The 14912-nt window shown below is 38.9% G+C and overlaps 1 protein-coding gene and 2 non-coding genes across 3 annotated transcripts in view; 1 reads left to right on the top strand and 2 right to left on the bottom strand.

Annotated features, from left to right (window-relative positions):
* LOC148665564 (antigen WC1.1-like) overlaps positions 1-14912 on the bottom strand; it is a 589159-nt gene that overhangs the window by 197007 nt on the left and 377240 nt on the right. The gene's annotated exons all lie outside the window — the stretch shown is intronic.
* On the top strand, positions 8148-8219 carry trnat-cgu (transfer RNA threonine (anticodon CGU)). The gene has a single exon. It is a non-coding gene; the product is annotated as a tRNA-Thr (tRNA).
* On the bottom strand, positions 12714-12786 carry trnae-uuc (transfer RNA glutamic acid (anticodon UUC)). The gene has a single exon. It is a non-coding gene; the product is annotated as a tRNA-Glu (tRNA).

Below are 14912 nucleotides of genomic sequence, written 5' to 3'. Positions count from 1 at the left end.
CTGCATCACACAGCTGCCAGCACACCTCACCGTGCCAGGCCACAACAGCGTCACACCACACAGCTGCCAGCGCACCTCACTGTACCAGGCCACCACTGCGTCACACCACACAGCTGCCAGCGCACTTCACCGTGCCAGGCCACCACTGCGTCACACCACACAGCTGTCAGCGCACCTCACCGTGCCAGGCCACCACTGCATCACACAGCTGCCAGCGCACCTCACCGTACCAGGCCACCACTGCGTCACAACACACAGCTGCCAGTGCACCTCTACATACCCGACCACCACTGCATCACACAGCTGCCAGCGCACCTCACCGTGCCAGGCCACCACTGCGTCACACATATTTCAGCGCCATATATTTCATGGATATTATGGAATATAATGGATGGATATCTTAGTTATCTTTCTAGTTCACAGGTTTGCATGCATAATTTAATTTTGAAAGCCACTGAGACATCAGGTACTACTGTTGTATTTATGAAAAAGAAACAAAACAAAAAACATACTAACAACTGTGCCATCCTACTCCTTAGTTAATACATTTCATTATTCATAAACAGTTAACATTGTTAGCAAAATATTTTGAATTATATTTAACCCTATTTTTTCTTTAGTTTTGTATTTAACTTATTATATGATAGTCAGACTTAATGTATATTTGAACAATGAAAATATATTTTTACAAGATTTTACATTAAGCACTTAAAATTAATATGGTTAATAATAGTAAACTGTAACATGCTGTAACAAGATCGGTTAAACTGCGAAGAAAATGCTTTCAGAGAAAATGTTTCAGGTGTGAAGAACATAGATCTCCAATGCAATTTCAACCAAACCTGTTCCCACACACCCTGCCCCCACTACCATTAGAATATACACAAACATTTTAGCGTTTCATTCTGAGCAGAAGACCCTCACACCTGAAGAGTGCTGGCTGTGACGAATTAAACCGGTTTTACAGGTTTCAATCACAGACCATGTGACATGGGACTCAGTAAACTAAAACACAGCACCACTGGATTTGATAATACCTAACCAAAATCTGCAATATGGAAACAGAACCTGTGTAATTGTTGATAGATGATGTACTCGTAAAATTTTTACAAAACGAACTACAACATTTAAAAAATGACTTGTATGTACTTGATATGTCTAATCAATCCACAGGTTCCAGCACAAAACGAAACTAAAACGCATACGGTTTCGCGCTTCTTATTAGTTGCTCAAAAGTAATTTGACCGTATGAAATGCATAATATAAACCTAGAAACATATACGTGAGCAGTACTTAAGCACTGTAGTATCGGTGTTAAGACATACCTCTCAAATACTGTAAATCAAGTTAAAAATATCTCAAGACCGATTCTGGTCGTAATGAAACCATGTTTCGTGTATGTTTTCTTTTTCATCTTGAAATAACTCATTTCTAAATACCTTTTTCACTGTTAACATCTTGCAGCAACTTTGCGACAAAATATACACTCTGACAGTTCATCCTGCTACCAATATTAAATAAAACAAATCTTAAGATTTCTATATTTATGTCTTTATTTAGTGGTTTCATTCGAAGCTTACAATGTTTAGGGAGAAATGGAATACTGGTGTGTATTTTTTACTTTAAAGTACCGAGACCATTCATATACTGTATGTTTATGTTAAAATTTCCCTTCAGTGGTTAACTTAGATATGAATATTCAATACTTAAACGGGCACAGTTAAGACATTAAATATACATATACATATTGTATACAGTACAGTTTGCATACGGTAATATGTTTATGTTACGCGATTAAAAAATAAATAAATAAAACTGAAAGGTCCAGAACCAGCTGGATTCGAACACACAACCTGTCAGTTGGTAGTCACGCACCTAGACCAGTAGGCTACAAGACAGCTCGCATGAACAGGCAGGCGAAACAGCCCTACACAGCCCTGCCGCAGAACACGGATATAATCATACCGTTATTAAATTCTTGAGATACGCGATTCCATATTATATTCCCTTTAAACAAATTCTAAAAGTACGCTTGTTGACTCCGGTATCACGTTAGTTAAAGACTTCGAAGCTTACAATGTTTAGGGAGAAATGGAATACTGGTGTGTATTTTTTTCTTTAAAGTACCGAGACCAGCTATATACTGTATGTTTACGTTCCAAAATTAATATCGTTTAAGGCCTTCACACGCGTTACAGTATGCTCCTATTCTTTTTATGCTCAGCTACTAAGATTTCCCTTCAGTGGTAAAATTCAATATCTACAACGGGCACAGTAAAGACGTTTACAGTAAGTCTTTCTATGACAGACCAACGGATCACGAGTGCCCCTGTCGGTCAACCAATCACGCACCGCGGTACCCCATGTCATCTTACCTGCGGTACGTGTCTGTACCGCACACTTTGAATGGCTGCATCTGTACATAAACAATGCAGTAAAAAAATGTCTCATCAAGTATTTAATCATTAGGTATAACAGTTTCCCTTTAGGCCTCTGAAAACACCTCCTTCTACCTTGTGAATACCAGTACCTCCTAATTGTCTAAAGGCTTTATTTATTAAGAGCATGACATTAAAAACTGCTCAACTTTACAGCTGCATGTTTGCTTGAAGCATTCCAATACCTCTCAAGCAGTGAAAACAAATAACCTGCTGCAAAGCTGCTTATCATGGAGAAAAAAATCTCAGTTACATTCCCAGATCATAATCATTAGCTTTCCCAGCTGCAAATAACTACAGGTGCAAACACTCAAAACAACCTGCTGAAACATGAAACCAAGGAATTGTCTTCAGAGATGTTTATTGTCTGGCATACCTCAGGATAACACAAAACCTTCCATACAGCCAGAACTATACGGTGTACTGAGAAGAGAGCTAATATACAAAAAGAAATCATTTTCAGACCACCATGACAGCAGAACATGAACCCTGTACTGTGCACTTAAAACTTGAAGATAACGATTTGTGTGACAAACAAATTAACAAAGTCCCTATTTGTCCTAACAAGGTCCCAAACCTGAATTTAAGAATAAAATATCCTTTGCGGGATGATATTTCCCAAAGGCAGATGACCCCACCTGTTGCTTTAAACGAAAAAGGTTTTGTAGAGTAACAACTTCTTTCAACATCAGGTTTGCCCTCGCTAACAGCAGGCTTTCCAGCTATCGTTTGTTTGGTAAATATGGATTTACAAACTGCATTATTAACCAAACCATAAAAACAAACCTCGACACCGACACGTTAATCGTTTAAACCTTTATGCAAAAACAACAAAGGAATCATATCTCGCCACTTGGCAGGGTGTTATGATGAAATCATGTCTTTGTTGTTGGGGCAACTTTTTTGGTAGTAATATGATGATTAATATTACTAAGTAATATTCTTTAGTATAAAAGTTTTTTATTATTGTTATAGAGAAACATGATCAGATTTTCCCTGGTTCAGAAAAAAGACGATTCAAATCTGTAATCTTTCCACTTGTATGTCATCGGAAAATACAAGAAGTTTCTGCTTTGTGCTAAGACATTAACGAGTACAACCCCCCTCTCTGCGGGAGTGCTGGCTGTGACGAATTAAACCAGTTTCACAGGTATTTTCAAAGTAGGAAGTACAGTACTTACTAGTTAAGAAAGCTAGGCTCCTCAATGAAATCGCTTTAACATGCTAATGCGTTGGTGTAACAGTCCGGGCGTGCCAAGCTTCCAATGTCAACTCGACTCGATTGGAAGACAATGAACGTATTCTAGCCCTAAATGAATTAATAGCAAACATGGTTTACATAAAATACATTTTTCCAAGAAAGTTTATAATAATACGATCTATAGTTGAAATCTGAGCCTAAATATAAAGAAAAAGCATTTTCAGAGAGCAATCACGCTGTGTTTATGTAGAAAAAGCGATTAGGTTTATGAGCAATCTAATTACCTATTCGCTTAAAAAGCTATATAAAATAAAGTTTATTTAAAGATGAATGATAAGTGTCGCAGTTTAAATAATTTTTGTAGTAGGGCTTGGACAGATTCCAAGTGCATTTTTGCAATTTACGTTGCATTGTCCAATGTGCTGCTGTAATACAGTTTAAAATACAGTAAGTCTAAACTGCATCAGCTTTATTTATGGGTTGCAAATTAGAAAAATTTAAAAACCGCACTCAAAATGCAATTGAGAGCTTTCTGGCAATAGGAGACACCCAAATTAATAATGTAACATGCCACTGTTTGTGCATGAACAAAGTTATACTGCAATTTTGCTTAGATACGCGATTAAAAAAAATATATTTTTTGAATCCCCGGCGGAACACATTCCATAAGAATCAGCGGTTTTATATATCGCCTTTAAACACATATATCTAAACACGAGTTTACGATTTAAATCAAAATGCATTTTTGTAACGCATAGGTGACAATTCATTGTTATTAAAAATACTTAAATTGGATCATGTTGTGATATTTAGAAATATAAATTTGTTTGGTGCGAGTGAGGTTTTATTTAATCTCTGACCAAGGGAAATGTTTCATTTTTTCAAAGAAATGTTTGTTAAAAAATAAAGTCATAGTTCCATGGGATTCAATCACAAACCATGTGACATGGGAGTCAGGAACATAACCCACAGTGCCACCGGCGCAGTCACATGCAGAGTGCTGAAAAAGCACTACAGAAACATTATACACAGAAGCATAAATTACCTTACACTCAATTTAAACACAAGCTGTCTTTAGCCCTCTAAGCTGGTTCATACAGAAAATGTAGAGAACCAGGCTCAGAACAAACAGCTTCATTAGCGAATACATATGCAGGACAACTGGAGAAGACATTTTACAGTGGATGGATTTTTAGAAACATCCCATCAGTGACATCACTGAAGTCAACTCCTAGGTAACTGTCGTGTGGATAGTTTCACAAGAATCAGACAAAGGTTTAAGCATCGCTTGTTCTAGATAAAACTGCAAAACAAACAACAACCCATAATGTACTTCTTTGCAGCTCTGTTTGCCCAAATCATATATTCTCAACCTGAAATTAGAAAATAATATTACGTAACCAAAATCCGCAATATGGAAACAGAACCTGTGTAATTGTTGACAGATGATGTACTCGTAACATTTTTACAAGACGAACTACACCATTTAAAAAATGACTTGTATGTACTAGATATCTGTAATCAATCCACGGCGATATAGTTATAGCAGAGTCCCCGCACTGCATTAAAACAAAATGAAAACTAAAACGCCCTGGGCATACCGTTTCGCGCTTCTTATCAGTTGCTCAAAAGTAATTTGACCGTATGAAATGCATAATATAAACCTAGAAACATATACGTGAGCAGTATTTAAGTAGTATCGGTGTTAAGACATACCTCTCAAATACTGTAAATCAAGTTATAAATATCTCAAGACCGATTCTGGTCATAATGAAACCATGTTTCGTGTATGTTTTCTTTAAAGTACCGAGACCAGCCATATACTGTATGTTTATGTTCCAAAATTAATATCGTTTATGGCCTTCACACGAGTTACAGTATGCTCCTATTCTTTTTATGCTCAGATACTAAGATTTCCCTTCAGTGGTAAAATTCCATATGAATATTCAATACTACAACGGGTACAGTAAAGACGTTTACTGTAAATCTTTCTACGACAGACCAACGGACCACGAGTGCCCCTGTCGGTCAATCAATCACGTACCGGGGTACCGCGCGTCATCTTGCATCAAAATGCGCGTCGCCGTAGCCAATTACCTCCGGTACGTGTCTGTACCGTGCACTTTGAATGGCTGCATCTGTACCTTACTGCTGCTAATCACATTCACGTGTTTACGTAGCTTTTTTCTGTCCGTTATGTTTTTGCTAAGCAGTTTCTCCGTTTTCCTCGTACTGTGATTGTCAGCGAGCACAACAAGACTGAAACAGTGTAAAGGCAGGTAAAAAAGACAGGGTAAAACGCCTGATTGTCAGGAGTGGGATTTGAACCCGTGCCTCTATTTGAAGAGTGAAACACAAAGCTTAAAAGACACGAAGCTGTGAATTTGCTGATTTAAACCGCTCGACTATCCTGAAAAAATGTGTGCTGATTGCACCAGTCGCATCCTATTTTCTGTAACTTTAGAACGATTGATACAACTGGACTAACGCAATTTGTGGCGTTAAGCATGACATAGAAAACGGTACCAGAGCATTCGGGTCCAGACTACCAGACTCAGAAACAGTTTTTACCCCCGCACTATCAAACTATTAAACTCCCAGCCTCTCTCACTCTCTCCTCACCTCTCACCTATGATCTGAACCTCACAGTGCCTTCTTTCTTACCAAAAACCCAAACACACATTGAAAATCTATCTCTACCATACATGTCAAAAGCTCACTCCCCATCATTTCTATCCTTTTATTTCATTCTTTTGATGCATGTTTTTGCACATAACCTGTTACCTTTTTGTTGTTTTGCACACTGCCTGTTGTTGTTTTTTGCACATCGGCTGTTGTCTCTGTCTTTCTTTTGTAATACAATTGTATTGTTGTTGTGTTTTTTTCTTTGTACTACTTATGTCTGAGAGCTAGCTAAATAGCATTTCGTTATACCATATACCTGTGTATGAGTATAATGACAATAAACTTGAACTTGAACTTTAAACTTGAACTTGAACTTGACATAGTCTTGCAGGCAGTATATTATTTTATCATTTACTCGTTTAAAAAAACACTGTCTTCTCGTTCCTAAGTCAGATTTTTAGTGCTTTTGAACGTTACTTCCAACTTGGACTGACAGCACACCAGATCTGTTTGTGATCAGACCATGGAGTCAGGGGCTGTACCATTTTGAAGTTGAAGTCATTTTATTTTTACAGGAAGACTCATTCCCTAACGATCTCTCCTGTTTTAGAAATGCTTCATAAGGCGTGTTTGATTCAACGGACAAACAGTATACTAATTGTACAATCCAGATCTATGCAGCATTCGTACTGGATTTGACTGGGATTCTGAAATACTTCTTGAAAAGGTATTCCGATTTTTTTGAACCTATAATAAAAACACAGACCTGAAACTCCCTAGCTTCCAATCTCTGATGTTGCTGTCCTTAAACTCGGACGTGATGTTCTGCAGACGTGCAGTGTCCCTTTACTCTCGTTGTTTTCAAAACGACCTCCGTTGTCGGGCGCAGTTAAAGTGGAACTGGCCTGACTGCACAGGAAAGTACAGAAGGATAAAATGTTTCTACGGGTCAAAATGTCCCTTTAGACCCTCGTCATGTCTCTGCTAGGAACGGGTAGGTAGAGAGGTTTAACAGATGCTCATGATGTTTCACACGGGGTGTTACCTGTTGTAGTGTTTCAAAAGATGTGTTAGCGGACCAAAGATTATCTTGAAAACATTTGGGTTTGCACTGGCTGGGATTCAAACCTGACTCAATTATTTGGAAGGCGCTTGTACCACCAACGCACTTCCAAGAAGCACCTGCAAATTATCACAATCCTCTCTCTCACTTACAAAGTTATGGAGACACAGACGTCCAATGAAAACTCAAGGCTCCACTCTTTTGTTGTGATGTCATTTTAATTAATATTAACTTTGATAAGGTGTCATTTTTGCCTCTTAAAGTTAAAGTCTGCTCCTTTCTTCCTGGTATAGAAAGAATGTGTTCCATCTTTGTTTAAAAACACCACTAAAAGTAAATTATTCAGCTCTATCGCCTGTGTGCATTGACAAGACATCTCAAAAGGACATATTAAATAAGAACACGATCCTTCCTGTTACCATTCCTGTGGTTGGGGCGTTGTTTCACCCTTTTACGTTAAATCATCAGTACTGCTGTTTTTCTATGCATAGTTTAATCAAGAGCACTTAAAAGATGCAAAAAGCTTTCAAATAAAATAGAATTGAAAGACAGTCGAGTAAGGAGGTAGAAAAAAAGCACTCCCCCGTCTGGGAATCAACCACCGTCGCCCATGTAACTGGATACAAAAATAATAGATTAATTTGTGTCCAGTCTCTTTAAGCTTCGATGCGATTATTTTTCCTTCCTTAATTCTTCATTCCTATGAATTTACTCTGTAGTAGAAGAAACGCGAAAGTTGAAAACTGCAGGCATTCTTAGTGAGTGGTGCGATCAGTGAGCATTTGCACATCTCTAAGTCTGTTCCATAACCTTTTTCATCGGGGATGTAGCTCAGTGGTAGAGCGCATGCTTCGTATGTATGAGGTCCTGGGTTCAATCCCTAGCATCTCCAAGTGCTTTATGTTATAGTACTCACATCGCAATCTTCTGTTGAGTGAGAACTCTTTGCTCGAGTTCAGAGAGAGCCAGGTTTACAAAATTAAATGCAGGCACACTCGACGTGCTGCAGAGTTGTGCTGCTGTTTTAAATGTACCTCATTAAGTTCTGTTAAATCCAAAATTATTTGAACTAATAATTTAGTTCAAATTCAGGAAATCCAGAGATTGCTTCACACTTGTCGTGGCTGTTACAGAAAACACCTGTTGAATCTCACCCGGGATTTCCTGAGAGATAATTCAGCGAGCGAATCCTCCTTCTGAACTCTGCACTAAACTGAAAGCTTCACGAACTCCTCACTGTGTGTCATGTACTGTTACAAATGCTCTCGTGTAGATGTGAAGCACAACCATAAACACACTTTGAACTTTTTTCCGTTTAAGGAAAATGCAAAAGAGCATGCCCAGTGGGCAAAAGACGTATAATATGCGTCTCTTAAACGCATACCTTAGACGTCTAAATGTGGTCTGGAATTCGTCTAGAATGAAATTCTAATATACGTCTAAAGTTATATGTCAATTATACGTCTATGTTTAGACGTTCATTATACATAAATGGTTGGAGTTCTATTATACGGATAAATTTAGAGGACTATTATACATATATGGTTGGAGTTCCGGATAACTTTAGAGGACTATTATACGAATAACTTTAGAGGACTATTATACGTATATGGTTAGAGGTCTATTATACGGATAACTTTAGAGGTCTATTATACATCAAAGATAGGTTTCATAGGTGTAGAAACAAGTAAACCAAGCCAATGATTAGGTTTAGAAATTTATTCTGAAAATACACATTCACACCTGAAACATATGTATTTCAAATTATACATCGTATACAATCAATCAACAATCAACTTATGGGCAATAATCATAAAAAACACAACTAGTCTTAAACTTCAGCTACAAATTCTGGTAACATGGCAATATACAGTATAGTAATGACAAACACAAAACGAATTACATTAACACACTAACTCAAAACCACATTTAGATTCAAATATACATTTTAAAATGTACAACAAAAATATTACAATGGAAGTTAAGACGATTTTTGTCCACTATTTGCAAACCTTGTCTAATTGTCCTAACAGTTAGAACCAAAAACCTATTATTTTCAGAGTCCAGATCTCCTGGCCCCCTGCCTTGCATATGCATTCTTCAAGTAACACATTGCGTGCTCCTTTATTTCTTTTTATGTTGATGTAGGGTGGGACTTCAGCACCGCAGCTAGGAGAAAATTATATAATATTACTTCCCAAATAAATGATGATTAATATCTTCTTTAGTATAATCTAAAAAATGAACGGTTTACTAAGCTCACAGCTGAAATAAATGTATAAAATTTGGCTTGCATCATAGCAGTTGAGAAATAAAGTCTGTCCTAATTAAAGAGTACCCAAAGTTTGAAAGTACAACATAGAATAAGAATAGAGAAACAGCAAAACGATTTTGTGTCATCTTCCCCATTCACACTATTTTATGTGCCATTTTTTGCTTATTCACGTACTATTTTAATCAAAATAATATTAAGGAAGATCTGTATGTATTCAGATAGTATTATTATTGTTCATACTTACTCGTCAAAAGAGGATTGCTGAGATATTTGCGGATATACTTCTACGTTTGAAAAACGTGTCCAAAACGGTGACCAACGAATACTAGCAATGCATTGTGGTATATAACCGGAAAATATGCTGGGTTCGATATTTTCTCAACGTATGCGTTTATTAATGTCGTCGATATTATGGTTGAAATGTAACATTGATAATACATCGCGGCTATGTGCCCCCTGCTATGAGCTGATGTGCAATTTTAACGCATGCAGTTAGTAAGGATCGGTCACTGTTGTATGGTATTATATATAATGACATTATGGAATAGGATGGGGACAGGCCTGGCATCACGGGGGGAGGGAGGAATGTCGCCCCTTCAGTTTGAGCAAAAAGATTTACCTAACTTAATTTGCGCCCTAAAAAAATAGTTGTACTTTGTCAATGGTCAGACAACACTAAATGACACGAACAGTCACTCAGTCTGTTTGATGAGCAGGAGGGCTATCCGTCCAGGAACTGCACATATCACTGTCGTTATTGAGTGTCAACATTACGATCCTGTTTGCTCAGGTGGACCGATTCCTTGCAGTAGTTTATCATTATACTTAAAATCGTTATATAACTAGGACTAGTTATAGCAGTCTGTGATTTCTGTTGGTTTTACAACATTTTTTTCTTAACGATTCAGAACGTCCATGTAGCTGCAAAAATGAACGCTATGGTACTAAAATGGTACTTTTTGCTCCAGGCAATACAAACCGTGAGAGTGACGAAAAATGTGAAACTGAACTTCATCGCAAATACCAGATTGCTAGTCGTTATCTTCTATCATGAAGCACTAATCAATGGCATAGCTGCGAGATTTCATTTGGGTAGCTGCACCGTACAGCTCCGTTTCAACCGAAATATCACCCCCCCTCAGAATTTCAGACGCCCCCCTACAGATTTTTCCCCGGGCACCGCGCACTGATGGGGACGGGGTGTCCAGGAAATGGTATCAACTTTTCTCAAGAAAATAAAAATAGAAACTCTATAGGCACTCAAACATTTTACTGTTTTTTTCAGGCAGGTGGCGAGACCCCCTCAGCAAAACCCTTGTATGCCAAGCAGTGGGCATTGATTCGTCGAATATACGTATATTCACGGCGAAAATACGGCTATACGTATATATACGTCGCCTCGACGTATAATCAACGTCGAATTGCAACCGTAAAATCGACGACATTAATAAACGCATATATAACGTCGAAAACACATCTAACACAGTGCCTGAGGCTTTTTACTGTAAGTATCGTGTGTGCCGCAACTAGGAGTATACGGCACTCTGCACAGTGTACGAAGTAAATTATTTTCGCAGTAATTAATTTATTATATTTACTATATTTATTATACACGTGTAAATTAATTACTGCAAAATAATTTACTTCGTACACTGTGCAGAGTGCCGTATACTCCTAGTTCCTTCTACGCTCTCGTTCTGTTGTCTCGCGATGTCTACTCACTGTACTACATTTAGCATGACTTCTTGTTGCAGTTGAGCTCAAAGCTGGAGATGATCTCCATATTCTACCGCAGTAACAAGTCCGAAACGTAGGACACAGTACACACTTTTTAAGTGAACTCAGGTTGTTAAAAAATTAAACCAGCGACCTGTCACAGAAACGTACCCCAGTCTCCCGCGCAACAAGCAGGGGTACTCAGCACTATACTAACGAGGAGCGCTTGTCTGCAGCTGAGCGTCAGCTCTGTTTACTGTCGGCAGTCATTTCCTCATTTCCAAAGACTTTTTCACCTGCTCTCAGCTTTTAAAGACGGTCATAAACGCTCAAGAAGTAATTCATGTCAGTTGGAAGTCTGTTTCTGTTGTCTCAGCTCTTGATAAAGAAAAGCCGTGCGTGGGAACTCCCTCTCTGAAGACGTTTGCCGTCAACCTGCGAGGGAGAAGAGCCATCAATCACCGAGGCAACCACTGAGACAATTAACATTAAACACGTGAAATGCGAGATGTTGTGATCTTTTCCCGCTTAAGGCTTCTATCGTTTCTACTCTAACGAGAAAGACCTCTTTATTAGAAGTGAGATTTTAACAAACGTCTCCAGGGGTAACTGCGACCTGAATGCAACGCCATATTGCCTGTGGTACTTATAATGAAGTATATATTTTATTTCTTTCTACTCGTTGATAAGAAAAAAAGTGAAATCTTGTAATTAGGGATATGTCTTTTTTTCATGGGGAAAACTACCCCGAGCAAATGTAAAGTTTAGAGCAGCGCTCAATAAAAATGATCAGAACCCGAAAGCGCTTCTTATGCGGATCAGTATATTCCGATACTACTGGTTCTGCAGAAGAAATAAGAAAAGCCGAACTCAAAGCAGAAATGTGTTGCCATTACGGGTACTCTGTCTGCAGCTGCTTTAAGATCTACTCACACCGTGATGCCATTAAGGCTACCTAGTTAAAAAAAACTTATCGTCACCTTTTTGAACGTGATTATTAGACACCCGTTAAATCTCAACCGAGGTTTCTTGAGAGATTGTTCAGCGAGCGAGTAATAAAAAATTACTTCGCTTCCAACCTCTGCTGTCACTGTAAACTCGGACGTGATGTTCTGCAGATGTGCAGTGTGCCTTTCCTCTTGTCGTATTCAAGAGTACTCACTGTGTGAGCTCCTTACTGCGTGTTCTGTACTCTACTGTGATTTAATTTAGATAATTAAGTGGAGTAGAGTGACAAGATCTACTTGAACATTTTCGGTTTGTGAAATGAAACACTAAATAGACTACTGTAAATACAAGTAATGGACATTTAAAATAACCACAGTAAAGCTAGAACAGTGAAAGATAAAAGACTATTTAGAATGACATTCACGATAGATTTATAAACAGCACATCCACCCGAACAGGGACTTGAACCCTGGGCCCTCAGATTGAAAGTCTGATGCGCTACCGATTGAGCTATCCGGGCTCTGAAAGCAAGATGACTCTGTCGGGATCCTCGCAAGTCACGTGTCTCTTGTGCGGAAGCGCAGTCATATCTGACCCGTCTGGAATGACCACTGACAGACTTTATCCAAAAGCGACGGCACCACTCCCACTAGAATGAGAGAGAAATACAGCATGACATGGAGGGTCAAGGGTCTCCCACAATCCATCAAGTGGAAAGAAAGCTGAATTACGCTGGGTACTGGGTATCACTGTTACGCCATCAGGTCATGCTAGGAGGATTGGGGGGATCAAATTGACACAGAGGGACCCAATGTGGGGGCTGAACCCACAGTTCTGAGATTAAGAGATTCATGCTTTATGGACTACGCCTACATTATATAACTCTTGTGCTACAGCAGTAATGTTTCTGGGTGTGGATGAACATGACATAATAGGCTGACAGCAGGAACACGTGGCCCACAGGCAGTGACAGTATCACTATCACATTTGGCTGCAGTATATTGTGTTGAGAGCAGCAATAACTTTCCTGCAGAGATGGGAGTGCCTTTAATACAGCTCTTTCAATCGGACAGAGTAACAGGAACTGACCTAAAGTTTCGGCTGTGGATCCATCCCCACATGGGGAAAAGAGACAGTAAAATAGCGATGAAGAAAGAAAAAGATTTGTGCTCGCTGCAAAGTAGGAAAGAGGTGGTCAGACACATAAAACAGCTTGGTGATAATTTGCAGCGACAGTTTTATGTTATTTAGTACACGGATTTCTCTCCATGTTCCTTAAGATGTGTAATTTGTATGTTGGTTGTACAGTATGAGAACAGTTTTAAAGTCCTGTCAATTGACAGTGGAGAGCTAGCTGGTGCACATCTTCAAGAAGACTCTCTTTAAGGCGATTACAAGTTTCTCGAACAAATTTGTGTAATATTTTTAAAATAGTTTAGTTAATGAGCAACGAGGGTATAACTGAATTCTCCCACCCTCCATTCGAAGATAAAACCCCATGTGCGAGTCTAAGTTTCCTTGAAGCTACTGATGTTCGCCATTATTGGACATTCTCGGTGATATTGACTAAGGAGCTCAATTTTTACTTGTTGTAGTTCAACATGTGCAAAACATTCGTATCCCCTGCAAATATCGGCAAGGTCAGTGATATTCTCAACAATTTGTGCCATTGCAATTCGTGCAATTCGTGCCATACTTTTTCGAAATGTATTCTGACATGCCAGGATCAGGGGGTCATATTTAAAAAACTGGTGCCTTAAAATGTCTTGTACTTCAGGATTTTGATAGTCTGTTACATTGTCTTTCACACGTCGGTGACAGAACTGTGAGATATTTTCATAATCGGGGGGGAGGCCGTAGAAATAAGCAGAAAGTGCAATCACCTTTTCCCAGTGTAAGTCCGTGTTATGGTGAGTTTTTAAAATTGGTTTGCGATTTTCTGAAATATATTTCATACAAAAATATAGTTTGGACAGTCGCTATTTGGATATTCCCTTTCAGTGAAGATGTCTACAGTTTTCCAGCCGGATTAGTACTGATCGAAGAGACCCATCTCCAGGCGAAAGGCGACATAACATCACAGCAGCAGCATTTAAGGTGGAACGAAAAACACGCATAAGAAGCTGGCGAATAAGAAGCCAACTTCAGCCTCGTAGCAGACCCTGGGAGGCACGCTCAAAATAATCATCTTTCCCAGTACTTCAGAGTCTTATTTAGATCGCTTCACTGCAATTTTATTTGATTGATTGGAGATGTGAAGCCATCGAGCCTGAACTGCGCTTCACATTGAAATTGAAGCCATTTCTCATGTTCTCTCAGTGTCGGGGAAGCAATTGCGTGTAAAGGAGGCGACTTGAAAATGAAACGTGTCTTCACGACGGGGTGCGTCAGCTAGTTCTCCATTATTGTCAATTTACTGGACTTCTGAAGAAACCTATCTACAACGAAAATACAAACTGCACAGTTCAATGCACATGAAGAGAAATCAGTGTGCCGATTGACTCAAAAATGTCGCTACAAACAATCTACCAGGCTGATTTACTTGTCCGACCACCTCCCTCCGTCCCCCTTTGCTGTTAGCACAATTCTTTCAGTTTCTTTTCTTGTATTCTCCTTGCTATTTCAGTGTTCCCCATGTATAGATGG

Source organism: Lepisosteus platostomus, chromosome 5, assembly GCF_059453375.1.
Source record: "Lepisosteus platostomus isolate fLepPlt1 chromosome 5, fLepPlt1.hap1, whole genome shotgun sequence".
NCBI classification, from domain to species: domain Eukaryota; kingdom Metazoa; phylum Chordata; class Actinopteri; order Semionotiformes; family Lepisosteidae; genus Lepisosteus; species Lepisosteus platostomus.
The sequence above is the reverse complement of the archived record's forward strand: the minus strand, read 5'-3'. Positions and strand labels throughout refer to the sequence as shown.